Below are 13,768 nucleotides of genomic sequence, written 5' to 3' on the forward strand. Positions count from 1 at the left end.
TAGATTCAGCTTCTTGTTGTTGGCCTGGAGCTTTGGGCCTTTTGACAGATAGATGAGGGATTGAATGTATGTGGCTTCTGGTGGCACATATAAAGGAGTCAGGCAAAATAAGTTGTCAAGAAAAAAGAAAAAAGTAAGCTTTGTAGTAGATATTCTTCCACAGCCAGTTTCTGTTTCTTCCTCCCTTTGATAGTGTGTTATGAGCTCAATGAACAGATTTGTCCCTCTCTCTCAGTCTCTGTGTTTCCTTTCATGGTTTGATCCAGGCTCTCAGGGGAGCCCAATACCTAGTCTTTCCACCTCAGGAATGTGTAAGATTTTCATTTTCTCAGCACTGTTCTATTGAATCCTGAGTGTCTCACCTTTGCTGAGTCAAACTGCTGCAGGGCTGTGTCCCAAGCTGAAGTACACAAATGTCCTGAGGGTATTGGGAGCTGGAAGGCGCTGAGCTGGGTTTAATACCCAGGGCTGGAAGAAGCTCTTCCTTTTTTTAAAAGGGTTTTACAGGGTTCAAAAAAAGAGATCCCTGTTGCTGATATCAGGAACAGATTCTCCAGTGTAGTTATCTGCAATTTAACAAATTGTTAAATTTGTTTTCCTTATTATTTTTTGTGGTATATTCTTACCCTTTAGTGCTCCTAATGAGCGGTGTAGCCCTAGTCCTTTTGCTTACATAGAAAAGGTTTATGCTCCAGGAGCTGCTTTCAAAACTTGTCACCAGTCATTAAATGTGTTGATTATTAAGGTGTTTTATAGTTTTTCATATTCCCTTTTTTATCTTGGTGGAATTCTCCTTCAAATTTGGGAAGTATGAATTGATTTCTTCGGTCCATTCACAGAAACATTTCCATTTTTGTTGGTTAAGTGTTTTCCCACGTTTACTTAGTGGCAATGTTTTAAAAAATGCTAATGTTTTGAATTTATTTTAATAATTCTGACTAATGATTCATCTTTTACCCATTCTTTTGCTCTGTATTTCCTTTGGTATTTAAATCTTACACTTCATCTAAGCTGGTATTACTTAAGCATTAGATAAGGGTTGCTTACAAGAAAGCTTAATTTATGGATGATTCTGAAGAGCCACCTCTAGTATATGAATTGAACTTGAATTGGGAAATCCCATTATCGAGTGTACACAGTCGTTTTCTGCATCTCCATTATGTGCATGGAATTTTGTGCAAATAGTAATAGCATTGATTAATTTTAGGCATGGTAAATATGCAAAGTAGGAAGAGGTATCTAAATGCTCAAGCTGAATTTGCAAAGACTTGTAAGAGCTAAATGAAGATTCTGTTAATTTAGAACAAGGTGCATGCAATCTCTAATGAATCATCTTTGGCTAGATTTTAATGCAGACAAACAGTATTGTCACTGGCCTGATCAAGCTGAGAAACTACCTCAATTTATAATATGGGATAATCTCTGTTCTCCTCTGGCCAACATGGACAGGAAGAGGACAGACATAAGGACAGAGTGGGATTCATTTTAACTTGATCGTTTGATGTAATATGCAGTGGAAGTAATGCAGTTGAGGTGACTTAGAAATTAGTTAATATAATTTCTTAATATGCAGTGTTTAATTGTTTTACTTGTGGAAAGCATATCTAAATTAGTAAAACTTGTCTTGGGAAATGTTACTGTGTATGAAGGCCCCAGCAGTGAGGTCACCAGCACGGTAAGATCCCAAGTATGTTCATAGTAATCAGAAATGTTAGTTGAGAAGCCAAGAAAGGAAATTTTAAACCTGCTTAAGAAAGGCACTCCTACAACAGGGCTTAATGACATGGGTAAAGTTTCTATTTGTGTTCTACCATTCACACTTGATAAGAAAATAGAGGCTTTTTTTTTTTTTTTTTTTTTTTTTTTCTTAAGTGCTGAGAACCTCTCAGTCAATGAAAGGTGGTCTTTAATGCTGTAGCTACCAGCTGTTCAGAGCTGAGCAACAGGAGTTATTTCAAATATTCTTGGACTCTTACACAAATGTTTGAGGGCCTCGTTTTGCAATATACATGTATATGCACTGTTACACAGATGACCCTTTCCCCCACCTCTTATTTAAACATTTTTTATACTCTTTTTCATTTTATTCTTTTGATTTTGCTTTCATTGTCTACCTTTGCAAGTTCCCTGTATTTTTCCCAGTGCTGCCATGATCCTGTAAGACTCCAGTATGCCCTGACACTTTTGGTGTTTGGGAACAGAAGAGAAATCTCCACATGCCCTAAATCCACACTTTAATCATTTGCTACTTGCTCAGTATCCTATGGATCCACGATCCTGCTGTTGCTTGGTGTCTTAGCCCTCTCTGGGCTGAGTTTGACCTGATGTAGTTTATACACTGAGAGAGAAGTGTTTTTCTCTGTGACAGGATTCCTTTATGACACGAGGAACCATGGATAACAACAAATAAAAATCAGCAAAGCAAACTAGATGGGATACCCTGCAAGCTCAAGTTGAACTTGCACACATACTGTTTCTTCACCCTACCTAGTGAACTGTCTTTTTAAGTTGCTTTGAGTGAAATAAATAGGAGGTATTTTAATATAAATAGTCTATGGTGATAGTTATGTGATGGAATTTTAAAATTCCACCATTAGAAACTAATTTCAGCTTCAGTTTAGAGAAAGGAATTGGGGATTGTTTTGAAACCCTGGCAACTCCCAAATTATCATTGCTTGTAAATCCAATGTCAGAGCCCTGATGTTCTCAGACAACCAGAGCTATATACTCTGTGACAGCTTCAGTTTCTGGTGGCCTAGGAAGACTGTACAAACACAAGACCTCCAGCTAATACAGTTTAAAGACCATTGATAAAAGAAGAATGCCATGGCTCTGCCTTTTCACAGGTACTCTGGAGAATGATTAGGCAATGTAAGGGCCCTGCTGTGAGAGCAATGCTCAGAAAAGCAAAGCATTGCCCTGAGATGCCAAATAGCACTTCAGGGACTATTGTCTTTGCATGCTGCATTCAGACCACATCAAATTAAGGTCAATTATTTCCACTACTCAGTAGATTTCACCTGAAGTATGTGGAAGAATGGCTACAGAGACTACTCCCCAGAGGAGAGGACATGAATTCTGAGGTAAAGAGAAATGACGACATGCCATTTCTATGTGAGATGTTGTCCTGGTTTCAGTTAGGATGGAGTTATTTTTCCTCCTAGTAACTGGTAGGGTGCTATGTTTTGGATTAGGATGAGAAGAGTGCTGATAACATGCTGATGTTTTAGTTGGTACAGAGCAGTGCTTACACCAAGCCAAGGACTTTTCAGCTCCTCGCTGCGTCCTGCCAGCGGGCAGGCTGGGGGTGCAGCAGGAGCTGGGAGGGGACAGACCCAGGACAGCTGACCCCACCTGGCCAAAGGGGTATTCCGTACCATCTGGCGTCATACTGAACAATATATAGGGGTGGCTAGCCGGGGTGGGGGGCCAACTGCACGGGGTTGGGCTGGGCATTGGTTAGCAGGTGGTGAGCAATTGCATTGTGCATCACTTGTTTTGTACACACTATTATTATTACTACTATTATTATTATTATTTCCTATTTTAATAAACTGTCTTTATCTCAACCCACAGGCTTCACTTTCCCGTTTCTCTCCCCCATCCCAGAGAGGGAGGGGGGAGGGTGAGCGAACGGCTGCGTGATGTTTAGCTGCCGGCCGGGTTAAACCACAACAGATGTGAACTTAATTTATAAATTTAGAAAAAAAGATTTTTAGTATTTTCTTCATGTGGCAACTTGGACTCCAGCTACTGATGATCACCTATAATACTAGATGATGACTTTGTCAATGGTTTGCAAAAGTTTGATGTACATGAGATTTTTAGTAATAATTCTCTTAAAGAAAAGGAAGCAGAATATTTATGTAGAAACTCTGATGTGGTTGGCTGAGCTGACAAGCAATTGCTGAAGAATTGCTGAAGATAGGTTGATGCCACAAGTGTAACAAGAGAAAGCTATACAGGTCACTCGTCCTTCTGCAATACAGCTCAGAAAAAGCAATCTAGGAGGTTTCTGGAGACTGTGGAAGACAGTCTCCTGATGTAACTGGTTAGTGATCCTACCAGGGGAAAAGCCCTGCTGGACCTTCTGTTCACAAACAGAGAAGGACTGGTGGGAGATGTGGTGGTCGGGAGCTGACCAGGGCAGAGTGACCACAAAATGGTAGAGTTCTCTATTTTTGGCAATGTCAGGAGGGGGACCAGTAAAACCACTGTCTTGGACTTCTGGAGGGCAGAGCTGTTCAGGACACTGGTTGGCAGAGTTCCTTGGGAGGCAGTCCTGAAGGGCAGAGGAGTCCAGGAAGGCTGGGCACTCCTCAAGAAGAAAATCTTAATGTCTCAGGATTGGCCTGTCCCCACATGCCCAAAGACGAGCTGGCGTGGAAGAAGACCGGCCTGGCTGAACAGAGAGTTGTGGGTAGAGCTTAGGGAAAAAAAGAGGGTTTATGATATTTGGAAAAGAGGGCAGGTCACTCACATGGATTATAAGGATGTCGTAAGGATGTGTAGGGAAAAAATTAGAAAGGCCAAAGCTCATCTGGAGCTCAATCTGGCTACTGCTGTTAAAGACAACAGAAAATGTTTTTATAAATGCATGAACACAAAAAGGAGAACTAAGGAGAATCTCCATCCTTTACTGGATGAGGGCGGAAACTCAGTGACGAGAGATGAGGAAAAGTCTGAGGTGCTTAATGCCTTCTTTGCCTCAGTCTTTAGCAGCAAGACCAGTTGTTCTCGAGATACCCAGGACCCTGAGCTGGTGGAAGGGTATGGGGAGCAGAATGCGGCCCTCACAGTCCATGAGGAAATGGTTGATGCTACAGCACTTAGTTGTATGCAAGTCGATGGGGCCAGATGGGATCCACCCAAGGGTGCTGAGAGAACTGGCAGAAGAGCTGGCCAAGCCGCTTTCCATCATTTATCAGCAGTCCTGGCTATCAGGGGGGGTCCCAGTCAACTGGTGGCTAACAAACGTGATGCCCATCTACAAGAAGGCTCAGAGGGTAGACCCAGGAAACTATAGGCCTGTAAGTTTGACCTCAGTGCCAGGGAAGCTCATGGAGCAGATGATCTTGGGTACCATCACACAGTACTTGCAGGGCAAGCAGGAGATCAGGCCCAGTCAGCATGGGTTTATGAAAGGCAGGTCCTGCTTGATGAGCCTGATCTCCTTCTATGACAAGGTGACACGCTTGGTGGATGAGGGAAAGGCTGTGGATGCGGTCTACCTTGACTTCAGTAAGGCTTTTGACACCATTTCCCACAGCATTCTCCTCAAGAAACTGGTTGCTCTTGGCTTGGACTGGCGTACGCTTTGTTGAGTTAGAAACTGGCTGGGTAGCCGGGCCCAGAGTGTTGTGTTGAATGGAGTCAAATCCAGTTGGAGGCTGGTCACTAGTGGAGTCCCCCAGGGCTCGGTACTGGGACCAGTCCTCTTTAACATCTTTATTGATGATCTGGGTGAGGGGATGGAGTGCACCCTCAGCAAGTTTGCAGACGACACCAAGTTAGGTGTGTGTGTCGATCTGCTCGAGGGTAGGAAGGCTGTGCAGGAGGATCTGGACCTATGGGCTGAGGTTCTATGAGGTTCAACAAAGTTCAGCTCTATGAGGTTCAACAAGGCCAGTGCCGGGTCCTGCACCTGGGGCACAACAACCCCAAACAGCGCTACAGGTGGGAGATGTGTGGTTGGAAAGCTGCCTGGCAGAGAAGGACCTGGGAGTAGTGGTTGACAGTTGGCTGAATATGAGCCAGTAGCGTGCTCAGGTGGCCAAGAAGGCCAGCAGCATCCTGGCCTGTATAAGAAACAGTGTGGCCAGCAGGTCCAGGGAAGTGATTGTCCCCCTGTACTCGGCTCTGGTGAGGCTGCACCTCGAGTACTGCGTTCAGTTTTGGGCCCCTGGCTACAAGAAGGACATGGAGGTGCTCGAGCGAGTCCAGAGAAGGGCAACGAAGCTGGTGAAGGGTCTGGAGAACAAGTCTTAGGAGGAGCGGCTGAGGGAGCTGGGATTGTTTAGCCTGGAGAAGAGGAGGCTCAGGGGTGACCTTATTGCACTCTACAGGTACCTGAAAGGAGGCTGTAGCGAGGTGGCGGTTGGTCTATTCTCCCACGTGCCTGGTGACAGGACGAGGGGGAATGGGCGAAAGTTGCGCCAGGGGAGGTTTAGGTTGGATATTAGGAAGAACTTCTTTACCGAAAGGGTTGTTAGGCACTGGAATGGGCTGCCCAGGGAAGTGGTTGAGTCACCATCCCTGGAGGTCTTTAGAAGAGGTTTAGATGTAGAGCTTAGGGATATGGTTTAGTGGAGGACTTGTTAGTGTTAGGTCAGAGGTTGGACTCGGTGATCTTGGAGGTCTCTTCCAACCTAGATGATTCTATGCTTCTCTGATTATGAGAACCATTATAATTTTAGTCTAGATAGAAATGATATAGGTGGGACAATGAGAATGACAGCCTGTCTTTTGAAATCTAGTGGATAATGTTTATCTTACAATCTAAATAAAAGTGCATGTCATTCTGTAGTTGAGGAGTATAGAATCATAGAATAATAAAGATTTGAAACAACCTGTGAATGTTTCTTATCCAACTGCTGAAAGCAGGCATAATTTGTCTTGGGTATCTCAGGACCTTGTCTGGTAGACTTTTGAATGTTAAACAGGGTGGAGATTTCACAGCCTCTCTTGGCAGTCAGTGTCTGTGCTTAAACACGCTCACTGTGAAAAATGTTTTCTTTATGTCCAGGTGGAATTTTCCTTGTTGCAGCCTGACTGTTGCCTCTCTGCTCTCTGTACATCTCTGAGAAGTCTCTGGTTTTGTCTTCTCTATCCATCCCCACTTTAGGAAGTTAAGCGTAGTGATAAGATCCCCTCTGAAGTCTTCTGTTCTCTAGGATGAACAAACTCAGTCCTCTCAGCATCTCCTTATGGAGCAGATGCCGTGCTCCAGCATTTGACCATCCTGGTCGCCTGCTGCTGCCCTCCCCCAGTTGGTAGTTGTCTCTCTTGAAGAATGACATGTAACTGTGAACCCTCAGTTGACATACAGAGAGAAGATAGGTTATTGATTACTATAGGTATTGATACTTCAGAAGGGCAAAAGTTTCTGTGACCTAATTCATCCCATCCAACTCTAGCTGGCACCTACTGGAGGCTGTTTTTATATACACAGAAACAGGAAACACCTGCAGACTCCTGGTTGGCTACATACAGCATTCTCCTTTATTTTTATTAAAGAAAAAAATGATCACAAAGGCTTACAAGGAAAATTGCACCATGGATGGCTATATAGGCTCTGTTCACTCTGTCCTACAGTCTAGGAGCAGAAGCTTGCAAACCCAGTGTAACTAAACCTTTACACCAAGTATCTCCATGCCATGTCAAACATGGTGTGACAAAACTTTGCCTTGTAGTAGGGACCTCACAAAAGATTTTTAGAATTGGATTATTTCTTGCTTGTTGGTTTCAGTTCACTTCTCTTTGTTCCAATTGTGTATGGAAAGAATGAGGAGATGGTCTCTTGCACCTGATTCTCCTCTTTTTAGTGTATTGTTTGCTCTACACCTGCTTATAAAGATCAATATTTCATTAGGTAGCAGAGGAATTGCACTGTAGTAGAAAAGAGCCTGGCTGCTGCCAGAATCAAAAGCTCAGTGTCCAAAGACAATGTTTTTTTCAAAAATGAATGAAAATATTTTGGTAACTGAGCAAGTGACAATATATTTCTACAGACTGCTGGCAGGGTGTAGCTCTTACCATTGAAATTATCACCACCATATCCTCATTGAGTCAAGAAAATATCTGATAAAAGTGCTAAAGGAAACAATTTAGCTAGGCAAGGATGCAACAGAATACCATAAAACAATGTTCTGTTTAACTTCATGGGTACGTAGTGCATGGAGATACAATATTTCCATTGCTTCTTTTGTCCTGAATCTTGAAGTTCTCTACTGTGAGACTTCTGGGAATAAAACCAGCACAGTTACGCTTTCTCAGTAGCTTTTTTCCAGGATCTTGGAAAGTGTAGGTGATGTTTTTCTTAATTAGATTTTCATAATGAATAGGATCCTGTATTATCATATAATGAAACACAGTAATCATGATGGGTACAGCTATAATTAAAAATCTTTGTAGCATATCATGAATAAATACAGGATTTCTGCAATGAAGACATTTTAAAAGATTAGCAAAGGAATTATTTATGTTTGCAGGTTTGGAGTCAAATGATTTACTAGCTAATGGGAGGTATGAACCTATTGATTTGCAGTGTTTCACAAATTTAGCAAAAAATTTAGGCTGGTATTCCTGGAAATTTTCATTAATATTACCAAGCTTCAATAGAGCCAAGATTCCTCTTAGTACAGAGGATATACAACAGATCCGAGGAACCCTTAAGAAATTTTATTATCCAGACTGTTTCTCTGATGCCCTCCAAAAAGGGCACCAACAAATTTGAGGACTGAAAGGTATTATGATTTGCCTACTGAATAAATTACACTGAATTTAGATATAAAATGAATAGGAATTACAAATTTAGAGGAGGAATTTCCCATACTTTTATAAATTATCCTTTTCAGTCCCATCACTGTTAAAACTTTATCCTTCTCCTTCTCTGGCACAAACTAATTTGGAGTACTTGTCAGGTACAATTTGAGAGGACACAGGCCAACAGTGAGTGGTGGTGAGGCAACTCATCATGATGGGACATGAGGAGGATGGGATTAGTAACTCATGCAGAATTTGTGAAAATAATGAGTGCATGGCTGATGCTATTTGGGAAGGAAATAGTTCTAGCCTTGCTAATAACCAATAACTGGGAGCAGTGATCTAAATAATCCTAAATAATGTGCTAGACTTGATTTGGGTTGATGGGCAAAAGGGGAAAAGAGCATTTCAGCCATTTGTTGAAGGACATGCAGACCTCTCACAACCTGTGTCCCTTCTGCAAATGCCAGCTATGAGCAGAGAGGCAGAGATAATATTTGAATAAACCCTGACTCATTGAAGCTGTTCCAGTGTGACATTAGGAGTTTGCAATGCTGTGGGGTGGGATTTTCCTCAGTAGTTAGTTTGTTTTTCCTTGACAAACCCACCTTTGGTCTTGCTGTAGTAGGTGTTTTGCAGAGGTGTTGTTCTGAGGGCTGAGATTGGCATGCTTGCTGACAGCACAGGCGTAGCAACAAATGCCTTCCAATGGGCCAGGCAGCATCTGGGCAATTTTGATGACTAAGTTGCCTTTTGTCTTTTTATTTTGCCAAGTTCATTATTGCAAATCCCCCCCCCCCCTTTTTTTTTTCAAGCAACTGGGCTTTAACTTCAAAGCTCATTGCTGAGTTTTGTTACTCTTGCCTTGTGACAAAGAGGAAGAGAAACTACTTTCAAAAAGCTGTAAGAAAATCGCTTAAATGAAGAACTATAAAAGCCAAACTAATTTTTTGAAGAACCTCTCTTGTTTTAAGTCAAAACATAAAGCATACACCTTTCTCTTGCGCATCTACTGATTTTGGTAAAGGTGAAAAAGAGACAGCATGTCCACTTTACTCATTCAGGTAACCAGCTGCTAGTTTATAAATCCTCTTTTTTATTTATTTTTTTATTTTTTTATTTTTTCCTTTTCAGAATTGAAGATTGCTGCCTTGTAAAAGTAGAATTATAATAATAGCTCAGTTTATTGACTCCAGGCTTATGCTTGTACCACCAAGAGCCAAGCGTGGCTTCTGGTGTATTCCAGTTTCTCTTCTGGGTGTTCTATGTGCAGATGAATTTTTCTCATTATGAGAATAAACAAAGAAGTAATATTTTAATAATATTGAAGCCTGTAGTGATTTCTACCATTATCCATGTTTACATCATCAATAGGTTTGTTTGCTTGCAATCTCTGTGACAAAGTTTTGGTCTGTGGTGCTGCCTATGAGAATCTAAGGGTTTTGTCTCTAATTAATCACAGAAAATATATGCTAAATTATTGTATGAGATATTATTCTAAATAGATAGAATTAATCACAGAAAATAGAATTAATCACAGAAAATATATGCTAAATTATTATATGAGATATGACTAGTGTGCCCTTCAAATACAAACATTAGTTAAAAGGCTTTTAATTTTTTAACCTCTCTTCTGTCTCCTAAACAACCTTCACAGGGATCTCTTATCTGTTTCTGTGTGGTGGCGTCTGACTTGCCTGAGGTGTTTTTTTTTTTTTTTTTGTCCCTGGTAGCTGTGATTGCATGTGAGATTGCACGTATATCTTTGTTTTTTGTTTATGCAGTACGATCTGATGTGAAAACAAGGAATTGAAAAATCTTTTCTTTCTACCCTTCATGTATCTTCATGTCTCTGCATCCTAAGAGTCTACATGCCTTTGCAGATTTTAAAAATGGGAGTTGAGCATTTGAGATTAGAGCATGTCAATATGACTGGGTATAGACAGACATTAAATCCTCTGCCTCTGTTCTTGTTTTTGATGTGGCTGAATGTGAGCCAGTGCTGGTCCAGAGGCTGCTCATCTGGCATGCTGTGGTGCTGTGCCTAGGCTGCGCTGCTGCCTCACTTAGCACTCTGCATTAATTGCCCAGGCAAGTAATCTTCCTTCAGTAAATTCAGGGAAAGGTGATGCATGGAACTGGTTAATTTGGTGTAACTGACTTTCTTTAAATGCTTTTTCCAGCTGACCTTACAGGAGCTGCTTTGGAGACTAGTTAGGATGTAGTGAGACCTGAAGACTGTGTTATGTGAAAGTGGTGAGACCCGGAGAACAATCTGAGGAGCTGATCCTAAGCCTGGTGAATGTGACACTTCCTCAGGAAAAGGATCTTATTATGGAGCATAGATGTGTGATTCCAGTACCTGCCCATGAAGATTCAATCCACAGGTTTAGAAGGACATGGAGGTGCTCGAGCGAGTCCAGAGAAGGGCAACGAAGCTGGTGAAGGGTCTGGAGAACAAGTCTTAGGAGGAGCGGCTGAGGGAGCTGGGACTGTTTAGCCTGGAGAAGAGGAGGCTCAGGGGTGACCTTATTGCACTCTACAGGTACCTGAAAGGAGGCTGTAGCGAGGTGGCGGTTGGTCTATTCTCCCACGTGCCTGGTGACAGGACGAGGGGGAATGGGCGAAAGTTGCGCCAGGGGAGGTTTAGGTTGGATATTAGGAAGAACTTCTTTACCGAAAGGGTTGTTAGGCACTGGAATGGGCTGCCCAGGGAAGTGGTTGAGTCACCATCCCTGGAGGTCTTTAAAAGACGTTTAGATGTAGAGCTTAGGGATATGGTTTAGTGGAGGACTTGTTAGTGATAGGTCAGAGGTTGGACTCGGTGATCTTGGAGGTCTTTTGCAACCTAGATGATTCTGTGATAATATTCACAAGTTTTATTCCCATCTGATCTGCTCAGATTTCACAATGAGTTTTTTTTTTTTTTCTTTTTTTTTTTCCAATGAGTTATATAGTTACTTGAAATTACAGAAACTCAGATTTCAGCATCTGAAACAGAGGGACTGGGGAAGGAACTGAATTAGATTAACAGTTCTTTATTTTGATGTGTTAGCTTCTGTGTTCCTATGATAGAAAACTTTTGTCTTATCCAGCATAAAATCAATGCTTCTTCTAAATCCCTAGCAATCATTTCCTAAATAACCCTAAGGAAATGGAATTTTTCCATTTCTCCTGCATAATCTTTCCCAAGTCATTAAAACAAGCATTACACTCTAGCTGTAGGGATTGTTGTCTTTTCTTCATTTTTAGTAAAGGGTGCTGGTTGTAGAATACATTCTCTTATCTGTTTGCTTTGTGTCTTAAGCACTGTCTATTTTTAATAAAGTGTTGGAATTAGGCAGATAAAATACTCCATGAGAGTTTTCTGCCAGTGATTAACTGAGAAATTAAACATAGCCTGTCATTCACATATATACCTAGATGACTGTCCTTAAAGCTGTGCAACAGAGTCTGAAAACTTATGTGCATATGTAACTTTTTATTATTATTATTATTATTTCTTTTTGAAGATACCTGCAGACTGGAAGACCGTGCTTTTGGCTCTGCACTTAAAAGTTCATGTTTTGTCCATGGTATTGCCGAATCTCCACCAAACTGGCAGGACGAACAAGGATGAATGTAACCCACAGACCAAATAAACAGGCCTTCCTCCTTTTGACCTCTTTCCCAGAAAGCAGTCACTTTTTACATGAATGTATGACCATCATGTGAAGAAAAAAAATGTTTTCCTTCTATACTACCTGTCCTGTCCCCCTGGGATCCCTGTACAACTCTGTCACAGCTCCTGCAGCAATTCAACCACTTGTCACAGAGAAGAGATGTTGGACATTCACTTTGCTTCTTGTTTAATGCCATTGTCCCAGTATATAAGACTTGAGTGGAATCACATATGATAAATAAACATTCTGGTTTTAGGCATAAAGCATGTGATTTTGCGTCTCTTAGCTCTCTCTCACAATGTTTTGCACAGAAAGTATATCTTTAGCCTGTAGAAACTGCTGCCATGTGTCTTTAAATTGTAGCATGGAATTATTTAATCTTCAAAAGCTCTTGGTGCTTTCTGCAGTGCCTGTTCTCTACAAAGAGCTTTAGTAGGGTTCTTTGTGGCTTCCAGCACTGAAATAGGCCTTGCCATACATTTCTTTCCTCTGACCTTCCTTTCTGAACAACGTTAACTAGAGCAGCCAAAGAGATGTTACAATGGAGGTTACCAGAATTTAGGAATAGCTCATGTGGTAATACTTAACTGGCACTCTCTCCTGTGCCTGAAATATTTAGAAATACTTCAGGGACTTTGGAAATATTAGGGTGGCACAATGGCATAAAGCAGCTGTGGTGAAAGGGAAAACTGAATTTAGTGAGTGCAACTTCTTTGTAAAATACCTGAATAATGGTCATTTTTTAGCCTGGTGGATAAGCACCACAAAGGACACAAAATACAATTTCCAATTTCAATTTGGACTTCATAGGATATATCGAAGGGACAAATTAAGGAGTTTACTGACTTCTGCTTTCCCTCCAGACTGTGACAGATTTCTTTCTTGATGTGAACAGAACATCTGCTCTCTGCCCGGTATCCCTCTGCATTTAATTTAGTCGAGCTTCCTGTTTTGCACAGGATTAAAACATTTTTGCAATTATATCTATCTGGGAAAGCTGGCTGTGGATTTATATAATAAATAACATATTCCATGCCTCAAAGAGGTAGATGTCATACAACAGGCACAAGGGTTGGCAGATAACTTTGGATAAAGAGGCGAGCTGGAGGAAGCAGTGAAATGATGTTGGTTAAAGTGAAACTGGTGTCCTGAAAAAGCAGTGTTACAAGGTGTTTTGGGAAGGGTAGAAGGTGGATGGGAAGAAAGGTCTTCTGGCAATTTGGGGTTTCTGTGATGAATACTGCTCCTTCACCTGTGGCTTACCACTGTGGCAGCACCACAATCTGTGTGTGCCCAACAAGAGGAGAAACATTTCTCTTGGGAGTTACAGTGTACATCTTGTGTATTCTCAGTTCTATTATTAGTTGTCATGTTGCCTGAAATCTCTCGTTTCCTCTCTTTTTCTTTCCTTTTTAATTACTAAGTTGTCTTACATTTTGTGAGCATCAGTTCTTTCCAACTGGTCTCACTGCTCCACGGGATACCTTACATTCATCTTGTCCATCATACTGCAGTTGTGAATGCTCATGTGTTGTTATTTCCCTAGACCTTAAACTGAAAGAGATGGAATGGTTTAATTTCCTGTTTGCTTTCACCTTGACTTCCCTCGGAATGCGCTTGGT

At 41.5% G+C, this 13,768-nt stretch overlaps 1 long non-coding RNA gene across 1 annotated transcript; it reads right to left on the reverse strand.

Annotated features, from left to right (window-relative positions):
• Positions 1 to 4,653: 4,653 nt before the first annotated feature.
• Positions 4,654 to 12,922, reverse strand: LOC118174520. Its single transcript, XR_004754678.1, has 3 exons — positions 12,912 to 12,922; positions 12,228 to 12,232; positions 4,654 to 5,057 (listed from the first exon to the last, which is right to left on the reverse strand). It is a non-coding gene; the product is annotated as an uncharacterized LOC118174520 (long non-coding RNA).
• Positions 12,923 to 13,768: the final 846 nt, after the last annotated feature.

The sequence above is a fragment of the Oxyura jamaicensis genome, chromosome 14 (assembly GCF_011077185.1).
Source record: "Oxyura jamaicensis isolate SHBP4307 breed ruddy duck chromosome 14, BPBGC_Ojam_1.0, whole genome shotgun sequence".
Classification (NCBI taxonomy): Eukaryota; Metazoa; Chordata; class Aves; order Anseriformes; family Anatidae; genus Oxyura; species Oxyura jamaicensis.